The following is a 24,744-nucleotide window of genomic DNA, read 5'->3' on the forward strand; positions in this document are numbered from 1 at the left end:
AAAAATGACCTTATTCCAGAACTGAAAGTTTGCATTTTTGCTTCAGAGAAAACAAGACTGAAGCCCAAAAGAACTTACTGCCAGAAGTTCCACTTCTTTGGGAAGGTATTGTCAAGAGGAGACCTCTGGTGATGCAGAGAAAGCTGAAATAGGACTTTCAGATCTTCTAAAGCAGCAGCACAAGACCACTGTCATGATCACCAGCCACGTAGTCAGTAAGTTCTAGATTAATATTGTTTGTGTACTTCCCTTTCTTTTGATCATGATTCAAGTTATAGCAGACTAGAATCAAGCATTTTGAATAAACAGGTTAAAGGTTAATTTATTACTAGTGTGACTGAAGGTTCCTTTGGTTAAAAAAAAACTATGACTGTCAGTAACCGTCCTACACTGAACCCAAAAGGTTCTTCATCAAAAGCAAGGCAAAGATCCACATACATCCTTGTTCAAAATAGGTGACCAGAAATTAAGCTTGGATTAGAATTTTATAGGGGTTTTAATCACTGCCTTGTCTCGCTCATCTAATGCAGCATTGATCAGGAATTAAGCTTGGAGACGTCAAAGCCTTTTTCACTTTGTACCTTACCTTCAGGCAGAGAACAGAGGGATTCCTTCAGAATAACATCATGGTCAGCACAGACATGGTGGGCCGAAGGGCCTGCTCCTGTGCTGTACTGTTCTCTGATAATGAGATAAGTTGTTGACAAGAAATTAATCCAGTTTTTCAGGATTAAAATAAGCACCAATAAGATGAAAGAAAATCTTATGAAATGAAAATCCCAATGGATCTCTGTGGGAGACAGTTGGGGCCTATTGCTCAAGTTCTTCATTGCTGAAGCAAAGTAGTTAACGCTTGAAGTCAGACCCAGCGGCTGTGTTGGCTTCTGCAGTTGCATGCTTGGTCTTTTCTTGCACAGGAAGACTAGGAGGTCTTTGGAAGAAGAGAAGATTCTTTTTTCACTGGTTCCGTACTTCTAGCATTTTCAAATTCAACAGAACAGTGTATGATTTCAGTCGACATTTTTTCTTTGTCCTCCTATGGTTTAAAAAATCTCTGCTCTCTAAGGGTCATTCTTACACACTTCTACTTGGAATTTTGCCCACTGGTTATTCTTAGGCAGGTGTCCATATACAGCTCAATGTTAATTTTGAGGATGTGCAACATAAAGATATTAATTATGTTGAGTCTCTTTACAGTTCAAGCCATCTGCTGTTGCTCTCAAATGTTAGAATTCTCACACCTCCATTTGCCTGTCAGATACTGAAGCAATCGCTATCCATATCCACCAATTCCCGAACATCATCCAAACTTGGGCTGATAAGTGATAAGTAACATTGCCTGGTACTTGTGTGACAGCCATGACCATCTAATAAGAGACATTTCTAACCAGCATCCCTTGACATGCGATGGTATTAGCATTGCTGAACTCCCATTATCAACATACTGGAGGTTACTACTGACCAGAAATTGAACTTGACTAGTCTAACAAATAGTAAAAAATGAGGTCTGCAGATGCTGGAGATCACAGCTGCAAATGTGTTGCTGGTCAAAGCACAGCAGGTTAGGCAGCATCTCAGGAATAGAGAATTCGACGTTTCGAGCATAAGCCCTTCATCAGGAATAAAGTCTAACAAATACAATGGGTGCAACAGCAGGTCAAACACTGGCATAGTTTTGATGAGTAAATACCTCCAGTCTCCCCAGTGCCTGTCTACCTTCCATAAGGCACAACTAAGGATTGTAATAGAATACTCTTCAATTTCCTGAATTGGTACAGCTCCAAAAACATTCAAAACATTTGAGAACACTCAGAGCCAAGCTCCATCCACCACAATCAACATTCACCAATGATGCATAGTGCTAACAGTATACATCATTTGCAGTGACTCACCCATGCATCTTTAAAAGCACTTTCCATATGTGTGACCTCTTCCGCTAAGAATAACAAGGTCTGCAGATGTATAGTATTACCACCACCACCTGCATGCTTCCCTCCCAGTCATATATTATCCTGATTTAGAACGACATCACTGCTCCTACACTCACTCAGGCAAAACTCCTGATGCATCCCGCCTAACAGCACTGTGGGTGTCCCTATGCCCCAAAGACTGCAGCAGTTCAAGGAGGCCAGTCTCTCAAGGGCAATGAAGGAATGTTGGCTGAGCAATGCCCACTCCCTAGGAATGAATGAAAACAAACTCCTGATGTTTAACCCATCCAGACACTACTTTCTGTTAGAGCTTGTAGCTATACAATCAGATGACTTCCAGCTACTCTGAGTTTGGTTAGAGTCACATTAGCTCTTTACGAAAAAAAAATCCATTACCATGACCCCTTTGTTCATGACGCTGCAGTTTCAGAATTCATTAAAAAGATCGTGGTTAAACATTTGTCAGGAAGAAGACAATCAATAGCTGGAAACCAGTCATCAGGAAGGACAACTGATACTAGGACTTGTTTCATTCGATGAAAAGGCAGTAACACTGCTGCATTAGAATGAGACCAAGAGGGCCTAAGAGCCTTCATTTTACAAATCTATTTTATGATAATTTATGTGCCCCGTCTTCATTCATTTATTTTTTTGCTTTTCTGCATTATTCCCAGTCTGTTTTTTTAATAATCACTGCAGTACCCCTTGCTCCCATTGCTTGTGGGATTGACATCCTCTGGTGATAGTTCAGCACAAGACGGCCACTCAAGGGACAACCAAAAACTTGCCTCCTGCGCCAACTCATTCGTTCCCAAGCCCTGAAACAATCAAAATTCTTCTCTTTTCACAAAAAACAGCCACATGCAACCTCTGCTCGGTTCCAGCCAACTACATCTAATTCCTACAATGCATCTCCACTTAGGTTTCTTAATATGTAGAGTTGCATTTCCCTACTGAGGAGTTTGTAAAGATGAATGAAACAAGAATGATTTTGCTCCCAGTGATGATTAAGAGATTCCCTTTGGGAAGACACCCTGGAGAGCGACCCAGCCATGAGAGCAATTAACAAACACAGTCACTTCCTTAAAGAAAGAAGCTCCCTTAAGCATTGATGATTATTTCCTAATAATTTGCTATTTCTTTTCCAGATGTAAATTAATGCTTCACCTCATTAATTTTATTCTGAATTCCACCATATCTTGCAATGATATTGATTGGGAAAGAATACTATAACAAGGAAACAAAAAAACCTGGAAGAACTGTGAATGCCGGAAATCAGAAAGAAAACAGGAATTGCTAGAAAATCTCAGCAGATCTGGCAGCATCCGTGGGGAGAAAGCAGAGTTAATGTTTCGGGTCGAGTGACCCTTCTTCAGAACTGAAACATTGATTCTGCTTTCTCTCCGCAGATGCTATCAGACCTGCTGAGCTTCTCCAGCAATTTTTGTTTTTGTTAACTACTGTTATCAGGCATCAATAACTGAAAACATTTTTTTTCAAAATCCACTCTTGAGCACTGCTGGCAAGACCAACACTTAATTCCCATTTACAATTGCTCTTGAGAAGGTGGTAGTAATGAGCCCTGACTGCGGACATTAGTCCATGTTATAAAGTGAAGGACAACACACAATGCAATTTGAAAAGTGATGAAGGTCAATCACTTACCTGTGGATCTGAAATAAGAAGTTGGCTGGACCAAGAACAGATGGGAGATTTTGTTTTCCCCTGAAGAACTGGTTGGGTTTTATCAACAATCCTGTGGTTTAATGCTTCCCGACTCAGGCGACTGACTGTGTGGAGTTTGCACATTCTCCCCGTGTCTGCGTGGGTTTCCTCCGGGTGCTCCGGTTACCTCCCACAGTCCAAAGATGTGCGGGTCAGGTGAATTGGCCATGCTAAGTTGCCCGTAGTGTTAGGTAATGGGGTAAATGTAGGGGTATGGGTGGGTTGCGCTTCGGCGGGTCGGTGTGGACTTGTTGGGCCGAAGGGCCTGTTTCCACATTGTAAGTAATCTAATCTAATCTAATGATTATTAATGAGACTGGCATTTAATTGTGGACTTGTTAATTGCCCCACTTGCTACGTTGAATTTAAACTCACTGCTGTGAGAGTACATGCAGCAGAACCAGGAAAGTCACCATCACTTTACGGTGATAACTACGTCCCATAAATTAATTTTAAAAATTAAAAATTTTGAAAAGAATCGATTTCCGCAATGCAGTCTTGGTAGAAGTTGAAAATAGTATTTCATTAACGACTGAGTTTTTTGAAGAGGTGACAAAGAAGATTGATGAAGTTAAAGCTTTAGACCTGATTTATATGGACTTCTACAAAGTGTTTGACAAGGTTCTGCTTGGTAAATTGGTTCATAAGGTTAGATCACATGGGATCCATGGGGAGCTACTCACTGGACAAAAAATTAGCTTAGAGGTAGGACACAGAGCATGGTGATAGAGAGTTGCTTTCTGGACTGAAGGCCTATGACCAGCAGTGTGCTACAAGGACAGGCGCTGGGTTGATTGCTCTTTGTCATGTACATAAATGATTAGGATGTAAATATAGGAGGTATAGTCAGTAAGTTTGCAGATGACATCAAAATTAGTGGTGTGGTAGACAGTGAGGACGATCATCTCAGAGTACAATAGGACCTGATTAGATTAGCTCCCCTACAATATGACAACAGGCCCTTCGGCCCAAGTCCACACCAACCCTCCGAACAGTAACCCACCCAGACCCTATATTTACCCTTGATGAATGCACCTAACACTATGGGTAATTCAGCATGGCCAATTCACCTGGCTTGCACATCTTTGGATTGTGGGAGGAAACCAGAGCACCCGGGGGAAACCCACGCAGAAATGGGGAGAATGTGCAAACTCCACACAGGCAGTTAAACCCGGATGCCTGGAGGTGTGAGGCAGCAGTGCTAACCACTGAGCCACCATGCCACCCCACCTGAATCAGATGGGCCAATGGACTGAGGTGTGGCAGATGGAGTTTAATTGGGATAAATGTGAGGGGTTGCATTTTGGAAAGGTAAATCAGGGCAGGACTTATACACTCAATGGTAGGGCCCTGGAGGGTGTCGCTGAACAATGAGACCTAGGAGTGCAGGTGCATTGTTCTTGAAAATGGAGTCACAAGTAGACAGGGAGTGAAACAGCATTTGGCACACTTGCCTTCATTTGTCAGAACATTTAAGAGTTAAGCTGTCATGTTCGACCACACGGGACACTAGTGTGACCATGTTTGGAACACTGCGCACAATTCTGGTCACCTTTCTATGAGAAGGATATTGGTGAGCAAGTGCAGAAAAGATTTACAAGGATGTAAATGGATCTGGGGAGGTTTGAGTTATTGGAATAATCAAATGTCAGAGCCTGAGGGGGATGACCTTACAGAGGCTTATAAAATCATGAGGGGAATGAATAGGGTGAATAGCCAAGGTTTTTCTGCTAGGGTGGGGGAGTCCAAAAGTAGGCAACACAGGTTTAAAGTGAGAGGGGAAAGATTTAAGCAAAGAGCTGAAGGGTAACTTTTTCACATAGAGGGTGGTGGGTGTATGAAAAGAGTTGCCAGAGGAAATGGTGAAGGCGAGTATAAATACAGCATTTAAAAGACGTCTGGATGGGTATATGAATAGGAAGGGTATGGAAGATATTGGCTAAATGCTGGCAAATGGGACTAGGTCAGATTGGGATGTCTGGTTGGTGTGGACGGATTGGACCCAAGGGTCTTTTTCCATGCTGTATGACCACAGACAGAGGCCATGCAAGTGAGGAAGAGAAAGCAAACCAGTAAATTTGCAAGGACTTGGTAAATGAATAATCCTCGCTGAGAGGGAAAACTGTTATGCTGAAGCTGTGTCCTTCCCCAGGCACAAGATGGTGGCCAGAGAAATCATCAACATCTCATCATGGGTCATTCTTGCACTTCTTCCGATAGCCAATCATTGGAGGGAGTCTACAAAATAGGACCCCAATCACCTTTTACCTGGCATTGACACATTGTATACGGAGGTTCCAAGAAAGGGGTATGAGGATTTAAAAGGAGAAAGTCAATTAAAGAGAGTAACTAAACAATTCCCAATGACAGGCACCTTTGCTGTCAAGGAGCAATGTGAGATATTTGGGCTTTTTGGGGATGGGCGGATCAACCAGGTCCATTGGATTTATTCACTAGGGGATGAGTGCACATGGACAGGGGGAAATAGCCCTATAGATAGCTCCTAATCTCCACTTAATAAAAGCCAGTTGGAAATAGTTGGTGCCATTATTACAGAGAGCTGGAGTATATAGTGATGCCCCTCATTTTAAGTAGTTTGTGCAAAAACACACACACACACACACACACACACACACACACACACACACACACACACACACACACACACACACACACACCTGAACCAGGAGGATGTGTGGAAAGAAGTCGTATGGACAAGTGAACCAGGTTGCCTCTTCCTGTGTTATATATTCTACATATTATATGTGCACATAGATATATAAGTTTATGAATGAATGTGAGAGGTAGGTAATATCACTAGACTAGCAATCCAGAGGCTCAAACTAAGGCTCTGGGGACATGGGCTCAAATCCCAACACAGCAGCTGGTGGTATTTAAATCCAATTAATAAATCTGGAATTGAAAGCTAGTCTCAGCAGTGGTGACCATGACAGCTATCACCAATTGTTGTAGAAATGCCTCTGGTTCACGAAGTGCTTTTGGGGAGGGAAATCCGCCACTTTCTGGTTTGGCCTCCATGTAACTCCAGACCCACCTCAATTTGGTTCACTCGGAAATGGCCTAGCAAGCCATTCCTTTCAAGGTCAATTAGGGACGGGCAGTAAATGCCCATAACTCATGAAGGAACTTAAAATGCATGAATGTCGAGATACATTATTAATAATGGTTCTCTTTTTGGAGACAAATAGGCAACTACAGAGGAGAGAGGTGTCAGGGCAATGCCGTATCTCTTACTTCTAAATTTGTTCACCTATCTTGTCTAAACTGTGTACAGTGTTTGGAAGTTTAACTCCATGCTGGACGTGTCTGCCCAAAAGGTACGTTTGCTCCGATCAATAACTTACACTCATTTAAATGCCTGCAGCAAACAGAAACACTTAGATTAAGTACTTTTTTTATTACCAAGATAAAAGTATCCTGAACCAAATTTAAATTGATCTTCTTTTGATATTTGTGCTATTCTCATTCCAGGCCTCATTCTGGAAAAGGGAAAGGATGAGAATAACTATTTTCAAATTGGATTATAATTTATAAATTGGAATATTTCTGTGGCATTATGCCATCAGGCATCTGTATTTACAAATGTAAAAGCCCATCTTGCACAGCACAATCTTATCTGTGCTCCAAAGTTGTGCTGATGTCAAGTGAGGCCTCCGTCACACAGCTACCCCTCTATTATTCACAGAAGCAAAGAGCCCCTCTAGTTTTTCTGATCAATCTTCCTAACCCAAATAAATCCACATCAGTAAATGGCCCCATTGCTGAAATACTGAGGGATAACAGGAAATTGTACATTTAGTAACAGGTGGCAAATTCCCTTTCCGTTCTGCAGCAAAAAATTTCCTGATGGATTATGTGTTAGAAGCTGCAAGAAACTTTATTTCTGAGCTAGAGCTGACCCCTCATTGTGAAGGGCTGATGGGAAATATTGGGACCATTGAGAACAATGCCACTATAGCTTTTGATGTTAGACTATTCCCACAAGAATCCAAAGGCCTTTCAGGATGTGGAAATGTGTAGGTGTTGGGCTCTCGTTTTTACTCTGGATATGGTCACAGTTTGACACTGATGTTGAAGCTTGTATGATATAGGGTAAAGTGGGCAGTCAACATTGAGATGGAGGGAGTGTGTGTGCAAGTGAGGGAGTTTAGGGGTTTCTTACAACAAAGTTAAAAGCGGTAAATGTAATACGTCAACAAATATCTTAAAAGAACATTGCATTGTCTTAAGCAGCCATGTGTTGCATCACCATTTCAGTGCTGAAAACATAGCAAGATAGAGGTAATGGGGATGAAGAATGTGTATTCAGAAAGGGTACATAAACTGGGCAAGGCAATAGGAGGACAGGATTTGACAAGAGATCCATTTAAGGATCTGATAATCTGTTACTTGACTGTAATGCAAGACATGGGAACAATCTTCTAACCAAAGACATACTTGCAGAGCACACGGTATGTCTGGCTGTCCAAACAGCATAACGACAAACTGGACAGGTCTGCCGTACACCTGCAATTGAAAGACTTGCCAGAGGACCACACATTTGAATGAAAACATTAAATATTAAACAGTCCAGCAGAAATGTTATGGACAAATTTAAATTGCATTTCTTTAATATATATTATTTATGCATTTAAGATTAAAATCTTCATTTGAATCCTATGAATTTCAAGTAACTTATAAGAAACAGCGTATTACCATAAGAACATAAGAACTAGGAGCAGGAGTAGGGCCGTCTGGCCCGTTGAACCTGCTCCGCCATTCAATAAGAACCTGGCTGATCTTTTCATGGACTCAGCTCCACTTACCAGCACTCTCGCTGTAAACCTTAATTCCTTCATTGTTCAAAAAATATCTATGTTAGCTTTAAAGACATCTAGTGAAGTAGCATCAACTACTTCAGTGGGCAGGGAATTCCACAGATTCACAACCTTCTGGGTGAAGAAGTTCCTTCTCAATTCAGTCCTAAATCTCTCCTCCTAATCTTGAAGTGATGCCTTCTTGTCCTAGTATCACCCAACAGTAGAAACAACCTCTCTATGTCTATCTTATCTATTCCCTTCATAATTGTATATGTTTCTGTCAGATCCCCCCTCATTCTTCTGAATTCCAGTGAATGTAATCCCAGTCTACTCAGTCTGTCCTCATAAGCCAACCCCCTCAACTCCGGAATCAACCCCTCCAATGCCAGTGCATCCTTTCTCAAGTAAGGAGACCAAAACTGCATGCAATACTCCAGGTATGACTTCACCAGCATCCTGTACAGCTGCAACATAACCTCCCTGCTTTAAAGTCAACCCCTTTCGCAATGAAGAACAAAATTCCATTTGCCTTCCTAATTACTTGTACCTGCAGACCAACCTCCTGTGGTTGATGCACAAGGACACCCAGGTCCCTTTGCATAGCAGCGTGCTGCAACTTTTTACCATTCAAGTAATAGGAGTGGCAGATGGAGTTTAATTTAGATAAATGCGAGGTGCTGCATTTTGGAAAGGCAAATCAGAGCAGGACTTATACATTTAATGGTAAGGTCCTGGGGAGTGTTGCTGAACAAAGAGACCTTGGAGCGCAGGTTCAGAGTTCCTTGAAAGTGGAGTTGCAAGTAGATAGGATAGTGAAGGTGTTTGGTATGCTTTCCTTTATTGCACAGAACATAGAGTATAGGAATTGAGACATCATGTTGTGGCTGTTCAAGCCACTTTTGGAATATTGTGTGCAATTCTGGTTTCCCTCCTATTGGAAGGATGTTGTCATAGAGTCATAGAAATGTACAGCACGGAAACAGATCCTTCGGTCCAACTCATCCATGCCGACCCGATATCCCAACTCAATCTAGTCCCTCCTGCCAGCACCCGACCCATATCCCTCCAAACCCTTCCTATTCATTGACCAATCCAGATGCCTTTTAAATGTTGCAATTGTACCAGCCTCTACCACTTCCTCTGGCAGCACATTCCATACACGTACCACCTTCTGCGTGCAAAAGTTTCTCCTTGGGTCTCTTTTATATCTTTCCCCTCTCACCCTCTAGTTTTGGACTCCACCACCCCAGGGAAAAGCCTTGGTTTATTTATCCTATCCATGCCCTTCATGAGTTTATAAGCCTCAGTAATGTCACCCCTCAGCCTCTGACACTCCAGGGAAAACAGCCTCAATTGGTTCAGCCTCTCCCTATAGCTCAAATATTCCAACCCTGGCAACATCCTTGTAAATAGACTGGAAGCAGAGGCTAGCGGGGAAGACAGTAGAGCAAAAATGGCAGGAGTTTGTGGGTATAATTGAGGACATTATACAGAGGGTTCATCCCCAAGAAAAGAAAGATTATCCGGGGAGGGATTAGACAACCACGGCTGACAAAGGAAGTCAGGAAATGTATTAAAGAAAAAGAGAGATCCTATAAAGTGGCCAAGAACAGTGGGAAATCAGAAGATTGGGAAGGCTACAAAAACAAACAGAGGTTAACAAAGAGTGTAATAAGAAAGGAGAGGATCAAATATGAAGGTAACTGGGCTAATGGTAGGCTTTACTGGGCTAATGGTAGGCTACTTGGTAGTGTGGATGAGCAGAGGGATCTTGGTGTCCATGTACACAGATCTCTGAAAGTTGCCACCCAGGTAAATAGTGCTGTGAGGAAGGCATATGGTGTACTGGGCTTTACTGGCAGAGGAATTGAGTTCCGGAGTCCTGAGGTCATGTTGCAGTTGTATAAGACTCTGGTGAGGCCTCATCTGGAGTATTGTGTGCAGTTTTGGTCGCCATACTATAGGAAGGATGTGGAAGCTTTAGAACGAGTGCAGAGAAGGTTTACCAGGATGTTGCCTGGAATGGTAGGAAAATCTTATGAGGAAAGGCTGAGGCACTTGGGGCTGTTCTCATTGGAGAAGAGAAGGTTTAGGGGAGATCTGATAGAAGTGTATAAGATGATTAGGGGTTTAGATAGGGTAGATACTAAGAACCTTTTACCGCTAATGGAGTCAGGTGTTACTAGGGGACATAGCTTTAAATTAAGGGGTGGTAGGTATAGGACAGATGTTAGGGGTAGATTCTTCACACAGCGGGTTGTGAGTTCATGGAATGCCCTGCCCGTATCAGTGGTGAACTCTCCTTCTTTATGGTCATTTAAGCGGGCATTGGATAGGCATTTGGAAGTTATTGGGCTAGTATAGGTTAGGTAGGATTCGGTCGGCGCAACATCGAGGGCCGAAGGGCCTGTACTGCGCTGTATCCTTCTATGTTCTATGTTCTATAAGGTAGGCTAGCCAGTAATATTATAAATGATAGCAAAAGTTTCTTTCAGTACATAAGAAACAAACAACAGGCAAAAGTAGACATTGGGCCACTTCAAACTGAAGCAGGAAGCCTAGTGATGGGAGATAAGGAAATAGCAGGAGAACTTAACAAGTACTTTGCGTCAGTTTTCACAGTGGAAGACATGAGTAATATCCCAACAATTAAAGGGAGTCAGGGGGCTGAGTTGAGTATGGTTGCCATTACAAAAGAGATAGTGCTAGAAAAGCTAAAAAGTCTTAAAATTGATAAATCTCCTGGCCCCGATGGGATACACCTTAGAGTTCTGAGAGAGGTGGCTGAGGAAATAGCGGAGGCATTGGTTGAGATCTTTCAAGAGTCACTGGAGCCAGGAAAGGTCCCGGATGATTGGAAGATAGCTGTTGTAACCCCCTTGTTCAAGAAAGGATCAAGACAAAAGATGGAAAATTATAGGCCAATTAGCCTAACCTCGGTTGTTGGTAAAATTCTAGAATCCATCATTGAGGATGAGGTTTCTAAATTCTTAGAAGAGCAGAGTCTGATTAGAACAAGTCAACATGGATTTAGTAAGGGGAGGTCATGCCTGACAAACCTGTTGGAATTCTTTGAAGAGATGACAGGTAGGTTAGACCAGGGAAACCCAGTGGATGTGGTCTATCTAGACTTTCAAAAGGCTTTTGATAAGGTGCCACACGGGAGGCTGCTGAGCAAGGTGAGGGCCCATGGTGTTTGAGGTAAGCTGCTGGGATGGATTGAGGATTGGCTGTCTGACAGTAGGGAGAGAGTTGGGATAAAAGGTTCATTTTTGGAATGGCAGCTGGTGACGAGCGGTGTCCTGCAGGGTTCAGTGTTGGGGCCACAGCTGTTCACATTATATATTAATGATTTGGATGAAAGGACTGGGGGCATTCTAGCGAAGTTTGCAGATGATACGAAGTTAGGTGGACAGGCAGGTAGTACTGAGGAAGTGGGGAGGCTACAGAAGGATCTAGACAGTTTGGGAGAGTGGTCCAGGAAATGGCTGATGTGAGATCTTGCACTTTGGCAAAAAGAATAAAAGCATAGACTACTTTCTAAATGGTGAGAAAATTAGTAAAGCCAAAGTACAAAGGGATGTGGGAGTGCTAGTCGAGGATTCTCTAAAGGTAAACATGCAGGTTGAGTCCGTGATTAAGAAAGCGAATGCAATGTTGTCACTTATCTCAAGAGGGTTGGAATATAAAAGCAGAGATGTGTTACTGAGACTTTATAAAGCTCTGGTTAGGCCCCATTTAGAGTACTGTGTCCAGTTTTGGTCCCCACACCTCAGGAAGGACATACTGGCACTGGAACGTGTCCAGCGGAGATTCACACGGATGATCCCTGGAATGGCAGGTCTAACATATGAGGAACGGCTGAGGATCCTGGGATTGTATTCATTGGAGTTTAGAAGATTAAGGGGAGACTTAATAGAGACGTACAAGATAATACATGGCTTGGAAAGGGTGGACGCTAGGAAATTGTTTCCATTAGGCGAGGAGACTAGGACCCGTGGACACAGCCTTAGGATTAGAGGGGGTCAATTCAGAACAGAAATGCGGAGACATTTCTTCAGCCAGAGGGTGGTGGGCCTGTGGAATTCATTGCCACGGAGTGCAGTGGAGGCCGGGACGCTAAATATCTTCAAGGCAGAGATTGATAGATTCTTGTTGTCTCGAGGAATTAAGGGCTACGGGGAGAATGCTGGTAAGTGGAGTTGAAATGCCCATCAGCCATGATTGAATGGCGGACTGGAATCGATGGGCCGAATGGCCTTACTTCCACTCCTAGGTCTTATGGTCTTAAATCTTTTCTGAACCCTTTCAAGTTCCACAATATCCTTCCGATAGGAAGGAGACCAGAACTGCACACAACATTCCAAAAGTGGCCTAATCAATGGCCTGTACAGCCACAACATGACCTCCCAACTCTTGCACTCAATACTCTGACCTATAAAGGAAAGCATACCAAACACCTTCTTCACTATCCGATCTACCTGCGGCTCTACTTTCAATGAGCTATGAACCTGCATTCCAAGGTCTCTTTGTTCAGCAACACTCCCTGGGACCTTATAAGTCCTGCTAAGATTTGCTTTCCCAAATGCAGCACCATGCCTTTATCTAAATTAAACTCCATTGTTCAGAAAAGATTTACAAGGATGTTGCCAGGGTTGGAGGATTTGAGCTTCAGGGAGAGGCTGACTACGCTGGGGCTGTTTTCCCTGGAGCGTTAGAGACTGAGGGGTGACCTTATAGAGGTTTATAAAATCATGAGGGGCATGGATAGGATAAATAGCCAAGGAAATTTTTCAGGGGTTGGGGAGTCCAGAACTAGAGGGCATAGGTTTAAGGTGAGATGGGAAAAATTTAAAAGGGATCTAAGGGGCAACATTTTCATACAAAGGATACTGTGTGTATGAAATGAGCCACCAGAGGAAATGGTGGAGATTGGTACAATTACAACATTTAAAAGGCATCTGGTTAGCCATATGAATAGGAAGGGTTTGGAGGGATATGGGCCAAGTGCTGGCAAATGGGACTAGATTAGGTTACGACATCTGGTCAGTATGGATGAGTTGGACCGAAGGGTCTGTTTCCATACTGTACATCTCTATGACTCAAATAATCCTTTTTACAGTGATTTCTACCAAAATGGGTGACTTCACATTTAATACCATTGTGTTCCATCTGCCAGAACTTTGCCATCTCACTTAATAAACTCACTCACTAAACCATACGTAGATTCCTTTATGTTTCATTAACTTGACAAATCCAGCAGTGATTCCCAAAGAATCAACTCATGAACGATACACAATCATTTTTATAAACTTGTATAAATATACTAATGTGTTAAGTGTGACAGCATGGTCTATGTGCAATTATATTTTATCATATTTTAAAAAGAAACACCCAACACATGCCTGGTGTACCATGTTAAGCAGTATACATCAGTGACAGACATTGGCTTCTACAGACTGTTGACGGCTTCTTGCTGTTTTGTGCCGCACAAACAAAATGAGGAGCAGGAAAAGGCCATTCGGCACCTCAAGTCTGCTCTCCCATTCAATACGATCCAACTGATGCCTCAAATCCATATTCCCCCTTATCCCCTAAAGATTCCTGACTAACAGGAGAGACAAAGTCTTCTTGAATAGCAAGGGAATCAAAAACTATCTACCTCTGCCTTCTCTGTTCTCTGGGGAGAAACTCCAAACGCCCAACTCTCCAAAATAAAATCCTCCTCATCCCCATTTCATACAAGCAATCCCAGGTAACCTTTCTAAACATTTCTCGTTCTTTCTGAAGGCAGTATTGTTGCTTCTTCCTTCTCAGAGGCACTGCCACCATTCTCCTCCATTCCTTTTCAAGTACACATCAGTATTAAAGATCTAAGGGATTGCTAATAACTTTTGAGATGTCAATTCCCACAATAGCTCCAAGTTTGAGAACCTTCCTGACTAGCTTTTAATGTTTTTTTTATAAGAAATCTGTTTGCTAAATTTAATATATTCCTCATTTCCATAACTGCCTTAACTGTGTAAACTTACAGCTGCTCAATGTTGTGTGTGGAGATAATTGTTCAGTAAATATTTCCTTGAAGGCTATTTCTAAGGGCTTTCCTTTATCAGTGGAACTGAACTGCGTGAAGAAGAAAAATAACTACTGTTCAGCAAATGAAATCAAAGGGATGCGAAATGCATCAGAAGTTAATGCCTGACTGGATTAGAATGGACAACCTTTTCTGAATGTTAGAAGTTGAGTGTAACCTGGACACATCTTATTTTTAGATTACTGGGTTGTGGGCAGCACGGTGGCACAGTGGTTAGCACTGCTGCCTCACAGCGCCTGAGACCCGGGTTCAATTCCCACCTCAGGCGACTGTGTGGAATTTGCACGTTCTCCCCGTGTCTGTGTGGGTTTCCTCCGGGTGCTCCAGTTTCCTCCCACAGTCCAAAGATGTGCGGGTCAGGTGAATTGGCCATGCTAAATTGCCCGTAGTGTTAGCAAAGGGGTATGGGTGGGTTGTGCTTCGGTGGGTCGGTGTGGACTTGTTGGGCCGAAGGGCCTGTTTCCACACTGTAAGTAATCTAATCTTATTCTCTTTCAGGTAGTCTTTAGTTTCTCTCCAAAATAAGTCTGTCCTATCCCAAACCAGATGTCAGCGGGAACAACTCTCATGTCAATCCCTTCTCTTTCATTCACATTCTCATTTGATAAAATACAAAGGGATAACATCTTTTAAAAAAATTGGAAATCAATAGAATGCAGAGTTTATCCCATGAAATACAGAATTCTTGAGGCCCTACATGAGTGGTAGTAGGCCTGGTTCAGAAGGGCAGAGATACATTGAGTCTGTGAACTTCCTGGACATCCCGCCTGGGTCCCTTTGTACACAGACCCCAGTTGCAACCTTATGGAAGAGCCTGCATTCATATAAATTCTTTCACTATGTCCCAATGTGTTCTACAGCCAACAAAGCACTTCTGAATTGTAGCCAATACTGCAATGCAGGAAACTCGACAACAAACTTGGACACAGTAAGTTCCCAAAGGCAGTAATTAAATAAATGACCAGATTATGTAATGTTATGCATTGGTTGAGAAATTAAGGTTGTAGATGCCACTAGCTGAACTTTTAGATTCACCTGAGGAGAAAAATAAGTCCTCGTTTGAATATTTTAATCAGATAGGCAGGATTTTTTCAGAACTTAATGCAATGCCAAATAAATTGTCACTGGAGTGGATCTTGAACCTCATCCTTCTCACTCAAGAGTCCTGCCCACTCAAAGGAAGTTTTGATGAAACACTTTTGTCCCCAAAATGCAGTCAGTTATTGACAGCACAGAAGGAAGCCATTTGCCTATCATGTCCACCCCAGTCAACAAATATCTGCCAAGACTAAATCACATTTTCCAGCTCTTACCCTTCAGCCTTGGAAGCTGTCAAGGAAGTGGTGGAAGCTGGTACAATTGCAACATTTAAGAGACATTTGAATGGGTTTATAAATAGGAAGAGTTTGGAAGGATATGGGTCGGGTGCTGGCAGGTGGGACTAGATTGGGTTGGGATATCTGGTCTGCATGGATGGGTTGGACTGAAGGGTCTGTTTCCATACTGTACATCTCTATATACAGTATAAATAGTATTCCCTGTGTACTAATTCACAACAAAACAAAAGCAGGGCTAATTTCTAATTGTTTCCCTTAATAACTCTAGAAGCTGGGTTCCTCATGAGGAGGGAAAAAAAAGTCAGCAAGTGATAGCAGCTCCCTAACACCCTGCCCAAGTAACTAGTCTTCACATCGAAGTTCAGACTGTGAATATTGTAGTATTGGAGCTTCATAGAGAAGCTTAAAGCAGTCCTGCTCATCAGGCACACAGATACTTCCAGCATTAGACAACAGATAGAGGACACAACAGGGAAAGCATGGTGGCTCAGTGGTTAGCACTGCTTCCTCACAGCACCAGGGTCCCAGGTTCGATTCCAGCCTCAAGCAACTGTCTGTGTGGAGTTTGCACATTCTCCCAGAGTCTTCGTGGGTTTCCTCCCACAGTCTAAAGATGTGCAGGTGAATTGGCTATGCTAAATTGCCAGTCAGAGGGAAATGGGACTTGGTGGGTTACTCTTTGGAGGGTCGGTGTGGATTTGTTGGACTGAAGGGCCTGTTTCCACACCGTTGGGAATCGAATCAAATCTAATCTAATTCTAGAAGCTGGGTTCCTCATGAGGAGAAAAAAGCAAGTGTTAACAGCTCCCTAACACCCTGCCCAAGTAACTAGTCTTCACATTGAAGTCTAGACTGTGAATATTGTCGTATAGGAGCTTGACAGACAAGCTTAACCGTGTGCCTGTTCCCCAGGCACACAGATACTTCCAGCATTAGATGGCAGATCGAGGACACAACGAGGAAGGAGATACCTGCCTTCCTCTACAGAGAGACCTCCAGAGGCACAAGTTGAATCAGCTAACTCACCACAGACCTGGGATTGATGCCAGTGACTGTCCACTTAGTAGGACTCAGTATTCCACTCAATGATCCATCGATCTCACTGTCATGCACCAACCAGTCCACTGCTCTATTGTATGGGTCATTCCTTGACCGGTGGATGGACAAGAAGTGTACCAGTGTAAGTGACAGCAGATTGAGAAAAAGCCAGCGAACACCAACGGGTGTTTAAACTATAACACTCCGAGATCACATCAGTGAACCAAGTCCTCACCAGCACTGGGTGCGTGTGGTCAGGCACTTGAAGGGATGGGAGTGGCAGGAAACGGAGATAAACTCTTGAGTAAGAATATTGATTTAAAACAGATCTCAGTGATTAATTGATTGCATGACTGCCAAACAGTGAACACTTACTGGATGTAGAGTGCAACATCTTCAACAAAAGGCTGCAACCTTTATAATTAAATAATAATAAAAAGCTCAGAACTACAGTTCCATTTCGTTGGAAGCCACTCATTATTGTGACACGGTGACTAGCGAATGGTTTAACATTTTACTTTTTTTTTAAAAAAGGGGCATTTTAATTTATTTTATTAGAAAACTGTTCATCTCCATACAGAACACATCCTCTAATTATTGTGCATCACACCCCCGGCTTCGCCCCAATACTCCCTCAAACCTCAACAAATTCCGTTCACCTTTCTGAAAGAGCGGACTCCTGCCGAAAACCCATTTGCAGATATTAAAAAGGTGATGCCCTTGGAAAGAGGCATGCTACATAACACAAGAGCCGCGAAATCATGAAAGGCTGCTCCCCCCCTTACTGCGCCCAGTCCTTCCAGCGACAAAAGACACACAACTGAACATCCAAACATATTTTTATAACCCTTTTTGCATATGCGTGATGCATTTTGCGTTAAAAATAAATTCGGCAAAATAACGCAAGTCTGCAGCAATAAATCGTATGCACTTTTTTTAAAAAAAAGAAGATAAAAATCAAATCTATTAAATCGATTCCTCAGTAATCCTTTACGTACCTTTCTATCCGCGGTTGTGGATTGCAAGAGAAATAGGATTTTTGTCGTCTGGTCGGGTCTCTCCTCTCTGTCCACATTGGGGTTGGAGCTGCTCGGGATTGCTTACAACACTAACACACCCTCTTCCCCCTGAACAGTAAGCTAGGCTCCTTACAGGCAAACCAGTGTTAATCCTTCCTCGTTTAAATCACGAATTAAAAAAGATACACTGGTATAATCCCAATTAAATCCTCCAGGATGACTGCCTGATGACAGCAGTGTTTGTTAAAATATTATATATATATATTAAATTATTGAAACACTATCACTAGCTTTAAAGTGTGGAGCTTACTATTTATGATCACATTATTTCATGTTCATTTTGATTAAGACACACAGACTGTGTCTATCTCTATGGAGTTGAGGAGCCCTGAAATCATCCTAATGTCACTATAAGCCAGGGAAAGGAATATTTAAAAAGGAAATCTATCTTGCAGTGAAACAACACCCTTTCCCTGAGCCAGGATATCAGTCCAAACTGCAACAATCGACATTCAATACTCAGCGGTGGGTCCCACTCAGAGGAGAAATTGTACAAAATTTACACTGACCTACACTCAGCGCTCCCTTCTTTCACTGGATTTATAAATCAACCTCTCCAAACACACTCCTCTAGGGAAGGAGGGATTTAAACTGAGACTGTGTGACTCGGAAGTAGGGACACTGGCATTGTAGCACAACAGCCCTTCCTTTGTCTTCATAGGATAAGGAGAAAGTGAGGACTGCAGATGCTGGAGAGCCAGAGTCCAGTGTGTGCTGCTGCAAAAGCACAGCAGGTTAGGCAGCATCCGAGGAGCAGGAGAATTACTGTTTCGGGCAAAGCCCTTTCCCTGGAGTGGGAGAGTCCAGAACCAGAGGGTATAGGTTCAGGGTGAGAGGGGAATGATTTAAAAGGGACAGAAGGGGCAACTTTTTCACGCAGAGGGTGGTGTGTTTATGGAATGAGCTGCCAGAGGAAGTAGTAGAGGCTTGTCCAATTACAATATATGAAAGGTATTAGATTACTTACAGTGTGGAAACAGGCCCTTCGGCCCAACTAGTCCACACCGACCTGCCGAAGCGCAACCCACCCATTCCCCTACATTTACCCCTTACCTAACACTACAGGCAATTTAGCATGGCCAATTCACCTGACCCGCACATCTTTGGACTGTGGGAGGAAACCGGGGCACCTGGAGGAAACCCACACAGACACAGGGAGAACGTGCAAACTCCACACAGTCAGTCACCTGAATCGGGAACTGAACCCGGGTCTCAGGCACTATGAGGCAGCAGTGCTAACCACTGTGCCACCGTGCCGCCCAGGGTGGATAGATATATGTATAGGAAGGGTTTAGAGCAATATGTGCTGGCAAATGGGACTAGATTAGGTTTGGATATGTGGTCAGCATGGACAAGTTGGATCGAAGGGTCTGTTTCCATGCTGTACTTCTCTATGATTCTATGACTGTATGATATACAGGCAAGTCCCCGAATTGGCAAACCGGTTTTATTCTGGAGTCCAGACTCAAGTCGATTTGTTTATAAGACAGAACACAATGCGGGATTATAGAAAGCAGACATTTGCAAGTACGGGGAATATTGTATGTTGGATCATTAAATTTATATCTGTGCTTGGAATCATATTCATGAGTACAACCGTTTGTAAATCTGATGTTCACAAATCAAGGACCCCTTGCACATCCTTCCTTATATATGGAAGACAGGACAATGTACAGTACTCAAGATGTGGTCTCACTATTGTGGCAATTGTAGCCTGTTGTCTTATAATTTTCAGTCATACAACATGGTGAAAGTCCTATCAGCATGGTGAAAATACATCCATACTCCATTTAACAGGAAGTGAAGAGGGGCGGCAGGGTGGCTCAGTGGTTAGCATTGCTGCCTCACAGCACCAGGCGCCCAGGTTTGATTCCAACCTCGGTCAACTGTCTGTGTGGAGTTTGCACATTCTCTCTGTGTCCGCATGGGTTTCCTCCGTGTGCTCTGGTTTCCTCCCACAGTCCAAAAGATGTGCAGGTCAGGTGAATTGGCCATGATAAATTGCCAAAAGTGTTAGGTGCATTAGTAAGAGGGAAATGAGTCTGGGCGCGTTACCTTCGGAAGGTCAGTGTGGACTTGTTGGGCCGAAGGGCCTGTTTCCACACTGTAGGGAATCTAATCTAATCAGGAAGAAATCTAACTCCAAATTGATTTCCTTCTGTTTATAAATGTGAATGAATTTAGAAAAATTGGATAAAACTGAAGCAGACCTGGTTTGAACAAGCTTGATATTTGCCCTATTAAACTGCATTAAAGATAGAAATCGCAGATTCCTTTTTTTGTCAGATTACTTCTTTGGCTTTCTTTAGGAATGCATGACAATAAGTAATGCCTGTTTGTGAGGTGTTACCATCCAACAGTAGTGGGAAGATGTTTGTCTTACTCAATAGCACAACTTTGAAGATACCTCAATATCTCGTAATGTCTCTGTCATTTATGAGAAAAGAATGTTTGGAACAGCTGTCTTGCAAATAGCCTTACTGTGTCTGATTACTGAGATCAGTAGGCACTCCAAATCTCCCATTCTTAAGTTAAAATCCCCGGCACCTCGGGAGGTCCTTTTGTACCTGCACTTGCGGCCTTCCCTGTTACTGAAGTGCTGAAGGTCCCCCTGCTGGGTGGGAATGCAAATTGTGAGGAGTGTACAATGTGGCTTCAAGACGACTTGGATTGGCTCAGTGAATGGGCTAGAACATGGCAGATGGAATATAATCTAAGTGCGTACTTTGGTATCAAAAAACAGAATGTTCCCGCCTCAGGTGACTAACTGTGTGGAGTTTGCACGTTCTCCCCGTGTCTACGTGGGTTTCCTCCGGGTGCTCCGGTTTCCTCCCACAGTCCAAAGATGTGCGGGTCAGGTGAATTGGCCATGCTAAATTGCCTGTAGTGTTAGATAAGGGATAAATGTAGGGGTGTGGGTGGGTTGCGCTTTGGCGGATTGGTGTGGACTTGTTGGGCCGAAGGGCCTGTTTCCACGCTGTAAGTAATCTAATCTAATCTAAAGGCAAAGGGATCTACATGACCTTGAGTCACTAAAAGCTGGTATACATGTGCAGTTAAAAATTTAAGCACTATGTGTCTTGAGTGGATTTGGTATGTCCATCCAACAGAGGCTGAGCAATAGGGGATCTCAATACGAAAGCAAAGATGTCTTGCTGGAGTTGTATCAAGTTTTGGTGAGGCAATACTTGGAGTATTGTGTCAGGTTTTTGTCTCCTTCTGTAACAAAATTTATTCTTGCCACAGAGACAGTGCAATGAAAATTCACCCATTTAATCCATGGGATGGTGGGACTGTCTTATGAGGAGAGATTGAAGAGAATGAATTTGTATTCTGTTGTTTTGAAGAATGAAGGTGATCCTATTGAAATTTACACAATGAGAGGGCAGATCTGGATAGGATGTTTCTTATGGCTGATGAATCTGGAACCAATGGACATTCCTGATGAAGGGCTGATGCCAGAAACGTCAACTCTCCTACTCCTCAGATGCTGCCTGACCTGCTGTGCTTTTCCAGCACCACACTTTTAGATGCATAATCTCAAAGAAGAAGGGATGGGCCATTCAAGATTGGGATAAGGAAGAAATTTCTTCACTCTGTGGGTGGTGAATCTTTGAAATTTTCCACCTCAAAAGGACTGCAGTAGCTCAATCATTAGGTATGTTCAAAACAGAAGATGATAGGTTTGTAGTGACTAACAAGATTAAGAGTTAAGGAGGTAGTGTGGGAAAATGGCATTGAGTTAGACAATCAGCAATAATGCAAAATGACATGGCAGGCTTGATGGGCTGATTAGTTATGTTCCTTTCCTTCTCCACTTTAGAAATCATTCATCATGAACTCACCTCCATGATATCCATTCCGTATCTCTCCACCTACCCTACACCCTCTTTTGGATTAACTCAGCAAGTCTCTCCAAGAAGCATGGACCTAGGAGCATACTGTTAAATACACAAATATTCTCATGTTAAATCACATGTAGAAGTCATCGAGTCATCGAGTCATGAAGTCATGGAGTCCTGCAACACGGAGACAGGGCCTTTGGCACAAACTGGTCCACGCTGACCAAAGTGTCCGTCAACGCTGACCCCATTTCCCTGAACTTGGCCCATATTATTCTAAACCTTTCCTATCCATGTATTTGTCCAAATACTCTTTAAAATGGACCAACTTATGCTGGCAGCTTATTCCATAGGTGTTCTACCCTCTGTGTAAAAAACGTTGCCCCTCAAGTTCCCTTTTATTCTTTCCCCTCTAATCTTAAACTGATGCCCTGTAGTCCTCGATTCCTCTACCCTGGGAAAAAAGACTGAGTGCATTCACCCTATCCATGCCTCTCATGATCTTATTCACTTCTACAAGTTTCCCTTCAGTCTCCTATGCTCTAAAGAAAGTTTCCTAGCTAGTCCAACCTCCCCCATAACTCAGGACATTGAGTCCTGGCAATATCCTTGTGAATTTCTTCTGCACTCTTTCCAGTTGAGTAACATCCTTCAAATAGCAAGGTGACCAAAACTGAACACAATACTCCAAGTGTGGCCTCACCAACATCCTATACAACTGCAACATAATGTCATAAGTTCTATACTCAATGCCCTGACTGATGAAGGCCAGTGTGCCAAAAGCCTTCCTCACTGCCCTGTCTACCTGGGACTCCATTTTCAGAGAACCGTGCACCTGAACTCCAAGGTGTCTCTGTTCCACTACACTCATTAAGGCCCTACCATTTACCAAGAAACTCCTACCTTGATTTGACTTTCCAAAATGCAAGACCTCACATTTATCTATATTAAACTCCATTTGCCATTTCTCAGCCCACTTCCCCAGCTGATCAAGATCCTTTTCTGGTAAGCCCTTTCATTTGTTCAGGAAAGGAAAAAAATGATGAGGCTGGAATGAATATGACATGACATAGCTTCTCATCATGTCAAGACCAAAAGAGCCATGAATGCTGTAAATTAGTGCAAATCAATCTGAGGGAGGGTCACTTAACCCGAAACTTTAACTCTGATTTTTGTAAATAGTTTTCCTGGATCAAACATCCATGAGTGATTTGCTAGTGGATTTACTTTCTTAACCATTGCTTAAAGAAAAATTACAATTTTTCACCAGTCAAGAAAACCGGCCAAATTGCCAAATCTGAAGCTTCTCTTCAAATAGTTTTCTAGAAGCTTCTGCCATACACTGGCAGAAGGACCTGGGTGAGTTTTCTCAAATGCAAGGCAACATTTCCAAGAATAATGGTGGCTCAGAGATAGGCTTCTCTGTGACTCTCTCTCTCCATACTTGGGTCCTTGAGCCTGAAGATTGAATCTGTAGGAAATGTCGTCAGTGTATTACCAACCAAGCTTTGCTGGCATAAATCAACCCAAATTATGTTTTCAAATCCTGATGTCTCTTCTTTTTTTCTCTCTTTCTTCGTATGTTTCTTCCATTCATTTCTGATGCATTCCATTTCCAACAAGTGCCTGCAGTAATTATCAATACAGCAGCATGCACTGTCAAAAAAAAAACTGACTGCACTTAAAAATAGACTCATTATAAATATTGCAATATCTCAAGAATTAGAAGTGATGTATTACAGAAGCGCAAAACTGCAGGTGGCCAAATGTAACTTTAAAAAATAATGATCAGAACCATTTTTAAACCAGGAACTTTGATAACTTTGTGTTAATGTCTAATTACTGCTTCAATTAAGTATTTATATGGTCCCTGATTACTACAGTGTATCTTACATCTTTCTACATTTCAACGCCAGAATAAAATTCTTCTCAGATTTCTCCTTGCTCGCTGATTTTTGTGAGCTCTGAATCAACTTCAAACGAATAGACTAGAATAGTCAATTATTGTCACTTGCCTCATCATTTAAAAAAATACAGTGAAGTCACCATACCACGACAACTATATTAATACCAGACAGGTATTAATAAAGTTTTATAAATTGAGACAAAGTCCATCTTAGTTCAATCTCAAGCTCCTGGTTTTGGGAACATCCGGTACTGCTACAAGACTGCTACACCGTGCTGTAGGAATTAGAGGCCAGAAGCTGCCCCCCAGCAGGGGACCCGTGTCGGGGCATCGGAATCTCGGGCCGTAAGACTTCGCAGAAGCCACTCCAATCAACAATCTCGTCACCGATTCTGGGAAGCAAGACGTTACAAAAACCGTCCAAAAGAATCCCGAGCCATCGGATTCTGATCACCTCATTGCCAAGGCCGCGACCAACCCATCCGACGGAATCCCAGGCTGTGCTGCTAAAGCAGACCGCCAGCGGACATGGCCCCAACAGCCACAAGGAACCGCCATCACTGCTGCAGGAGCCGCCGGAAATATCCCTCTGCCTCCCAGATTTCATTGAATGCTGCATTAAACATGAATGCTCAAGAGTGTGTGTTCGAACAGAAGGAGGAGGCTTGAAATAAAAAAGCACTTCACAGTTCATCATGTATATACATTAACATTCCATTCAGAACAATCTCAAACACAGATTCCTTCCCCACTGCAGTCCCAAGCTTCCTAAAGACAGTGAATTAGACAGATCTATTAATGTCACTAAAGCCCTCATTCATCTCTTTGAATGGGTAGTTCAGGAGGTAAGGTGTCAGGGGTATTCCTGACAGTGATCTGATTCAGACAGGAGCAGGTCATTTACCTTTCAAGTCTCTTCAGGCATTTATTGAAATCATTACTGGTCTAAAACCTAACCCCACATGAGTGTGT

At 42.8% G+C, this 24,744-nt stretch overlaps 1 protein-coding gene across 1 annotated transcript in view; it reads right to left on the reverse strand.

The window, feature by feature from the left end:
- The window catches only part of abcg4a (ATP-binding cassette, sub-family G (WHITE), member 4a), a 128,439-nt gene extending 111,456 nt beyond the window's left edge, over positions 1-16,983 (reverse strand). Inside the window, exon 1 of the mRNA XM_060846682.1 lies at positions 16,941-16,983. The gene's annotated coding sequence lies outside the window, so the exon portion shown is untranslated. The remainder of the gene's footprint in view (positions 1-16,940) is intronic.
- Positions 16,984-24,744: the final 7,761 nt, after the last annotated feature.

Source organism: Hemiscyllium ocellatum, chromosome 29 (assembly GCF_020745735.1).
Source record: "Hemiscyllium ocellatum isolate sHemOce1 chromosome 29, sHemOce1.pat.X.cur, whole genome shotgun sequence".
Lineage (NCBI taxonomy): Eukaryota > Metazoa > Chordata > Chondrichthyes > Orectolobiformes > Hemiscylliidae > Hemiscyllium > Hemiscyllium ocellatum.